A 3,738-nucleotide genomic window follows, 5' to 3' on the forward strand; every position below is an offset into this window, starting at 1 on the left:
AATTCAGATGGTGATGAAAACGAAGACAACATGTGTCCTCCATCGTGCAAATTGAGACGAGCTGCTGAGTTGTATAGTAACTAAAATAACAGGCTGAGAAGTTATTTCTTTGACTGATTATCTGTTTGTATTTCCTGTATAATTTCATATCCAAAAATTATTATTTCCTGAGGTGACTAATTGACTGTTTAATTTGTAATATTCTCTTTTTACACTCAGAAAAAGCTGAAAATTTATGTCAAAAAATGCCTGTTTTTGTATTATGTTTTTTTTTCTCAAAAATGGCGGTTAACGACGAAAAAGGCTTGTTTTCATAAAAATGTTTTTTCAAAAACGCGGGTATTTTTGGCTTCTGCAATGAACTCCCGGCAGCTGATACTGGATGATGCAAAGCGATTACAGTGATAATTTCGAAGCAAACTCCAGCAGCAATTCTTCCCATCAGAATATTGCAATAAGCGTGCTGCCTTTGATAATAGATTACCTGGTCAATTAAAAGAATTTTTGGCAGGAATTTTTAGAAATAGATACTCATACAAATCGTTAAGTATAGAATTTACAGTTTTTTTTAAAAAAAAAATGAAAACCTTTTGCATAATTTTTACTGTTTTGAAAAAAATATTCTTTTACTATCCCATTTTTTCAAAAAAGTCGTTTTTTTGCAAAAGGTTTCTCTTTTCATTTTTCCATTTGTCAGTTTTTTAAATATTTTATTGTGAAGTTTTGAATTGAATCATTTTTTTTAAATGAAAATCTTTTCTTACTAAAATGATTTTTTTAAAATAAATTGTTGTGTTTTACACACTGTTTTTAAACAAAAATGTAAATCTTTATTTTTTTTTTAATTTTTTATTTTTCCTTTTTTTTCTGTTTTTTAATTTTTTTATGTAAAAATTTAAATTTAATTAATTTTTTTTTGAAAAAACAAAGTTTTACTAGAATAATTTTTCTTTCAAAAGTGCCGTTTTTTACATAAGGTTTTAAACAAAATATGCAACTTGTGTTGTTTTTTATTTTTTTATGTTTCCTTTTTTTTCTGTTTTTGAATTTTTTTATGTAAAAGTTTAAAATTTTTTTTTTTCGAAAAATTTTGTTTTACTAGAGAAAGTTCTTTCAAAAATGCCGTTTTTTACATAAGGTTTTTAACAAAAATGCAACTTGTGTTGTTTTTTATTTTTCTATTTTTCCTTTTTTCTGTTTTTGAATTTTTTAATGTAAAATATGAAATTCAATTAATTTCCTTTTTGAAAAAACAAGTTTTACTAGAATAATTTTTTTTCAAAAATGTCGTTTTTTACATAAGGTTTTTAACGAAAAATGCAACTTTTGTTGTTTTTGTTTTTCCTTTTTTCTGTTTTTGGATTTTTTAATGTAAAATTTTAGTTTTAAATAATTTTTTTTTGAAAAAACAAGTTTTACTAGAATAATTTTTCTCTCAAAAAAGCCGTTTTTTACATAAGGTTTTTAACAAAAAATGCAACTTGTGTTGTTTTTTTATTTTTCTATTTTTCCTTTTTTTTCTGCTTTCGAATTTTTTTATGTAAAATTTAATTTTTTTTTGAACAAACAAGTTTTACTAGAATAATTTTTCTTTCAAAAATGCCGTTTTTTACATAAGGTTTTTAACAAAAAAAGCAATTTGTAATGTATTTTGTTTTTCTATTTTTCCTTTTTTCTGTTTTTGAAGTTTTTTATGTAAAATTCTTAATTTAAATAATTTTTTTTGCAAAAACAAGTTTTACTAGAATAATATATCTTTCAAAAATGTCGTTTTTTACATAAAGTTTTTACCAAAAAATGCTATTTTTGTTTTTTATATTTCTATTTTTTCAGTTTTTGAATTTTTAAAATTTTTTATTGAATTATTTCTTTTTCTTAAAAAATGTTGTTTTCTAAAACATTTTTTTTCAAAAATGCCGTTTTTTTCATTATGTATTTAACAAAAAATGTGAATTTTGTTGTTTTTTACTTTTCTGTTTTTCCTTTTTTCAGTTCTGGAAGTTTTTTTGTAAAAATTTTTAATTTAATTTTTTTTTGAAATAATATTGTTTTAGTAAAACAATTTTTTTCCAAATGTCGTTTTTCGCATAATATTTTCAACAAAAAATGTAAGTTTGATGTTTTTTCTTATTCTGTTTTTCAATTTTTCAGCTCTTGATGTTTTTTGCAATTTCTTTAGCAAAGCAGAAAATTGTAAAAATCAATGTATTACAATTTTTACAAAAATCAATTATTTATTTCAATTATTTATTACAAATTAATACACTTATTAATAAAAATTGCGGAAATCTATAACAAATCAAGCTTTTGATGACAAGCATATTTGTTTTAATTTTTCATTTTAAACAATTACATTTTTATTGATATCATGTTCTTCTTGAGAAATTCCGATTTTTTCATCGTCTCATGATAAACATACTTCTGCGCGCCCAACGATCTTTTATTTCCAAACAACATCCAGAGATGCACGCTAGGGATGCTTGACGCCAGTAATTGTCACCACGCGACACCGGTACCCCGGGGTTGACTCTGAAGTATGTTTATCATGAGACGATGAATAACCGGAATTTCTCAAGAAGAACATGATATCAATAAAAATATAATTGTTTAAAATGAAAAATTAAACAAATATGCTTGTCATCAAAAGCTTGATTTGTTATAGATTTCCGAAATTTTTTAATAATAAGTGTATTAATTTGTAATAAATAATTGTAATAAATAATTGATTTTTGTAAAAATTGTAATACATTGATTTTTAAAATTTTCTGCTTTGCTAAAGAAATTGCAAAAAACATCAAGAGCTGAAAAATTGAAAAATAGAATAAGAAAAAACATCAAACTTACATTTTTTGTTGAAAATATTATGCGAAAAACGACATTTGGAAAAAAATTGTTTTACTAAAACAATATTTTTTCAAAAAAAATTAAATTAAAAATTTTACAAAAAAACTTCCAAAACTGAAAAAAGGAAGAACAGAAAAGTAAAAAACAACAAAATTCACATTTTTTGTTAAATACATAATGTAAAAAACGGCATTTTTGAAAAAAAAATGTTTTAGAAAACAACATTTTTTAAGAAAAAGAAATAATTCAATAAAAAATTTTAAAAAAAATTCAAAAACTGAAAAAATAGAAATATAAAAAACAAAAATAGCATTTTTTGGTAAAAACTTTATGTAAAAAACGACATTTTTGAAAGATATATTATTCTAGTAAAACTTGTTTTTGCAAAAAAAATTATTTAAATTAAGAATTTTACATAAAAAACTTCAAAAACAGAAAAAAGGAAAAATAGAAAAACAAAATACATTACAAATTGCTTTTTTTGTTAAAAACCTTATGTAAAAAACGGCATTTTTGAAAGAAAAATTATTCTAGTAAAACTTGTTTGTTCAAAAAAAAATTAAATTTTACATAAAAAAATTCGAAAGCAGAAAAAAAGGAAAAATAGAAAAATAAAAAAAAAGTTGCATTTTTTGTTAAAAACCTTATGTAAAAAACGGCTTTTTTGAGAGAAAAATTATTCTAGTAAAACTTGTTTTTTCAAAAAAAAATATTTAAAATTAAAATTTTACATTAAAAAATTCAAAAACAGAAAAAAGGAAAAACAAAAAAACAACACAAGTTGCATTTTTTGTTAAAAACCTTATGTAAAAAACGACATTTTTGAAAAAAAAAAATTATTCTAGTAAAACTTGTTTTTTCAAAAAGGAAATTAATTGAATTTCATGTTTTACA

The sequence above is a fragment of the Convolutriloba macropyga genome, unplaced genomic scaffold, assembly GCF_964194025.1.
Source record: "Convolutriloba macropyga unplaced genomic scaffold, txConMacr16.3 SCAFFOLD_1626, whole genome shotgun sequence".
NCBI classification, from domain to species: Eukaryota; Metazoa; Xenacoelomorpha; order Acoela; family Convolutidae; genus Convolutriloba; species Convolutriloba macropyga.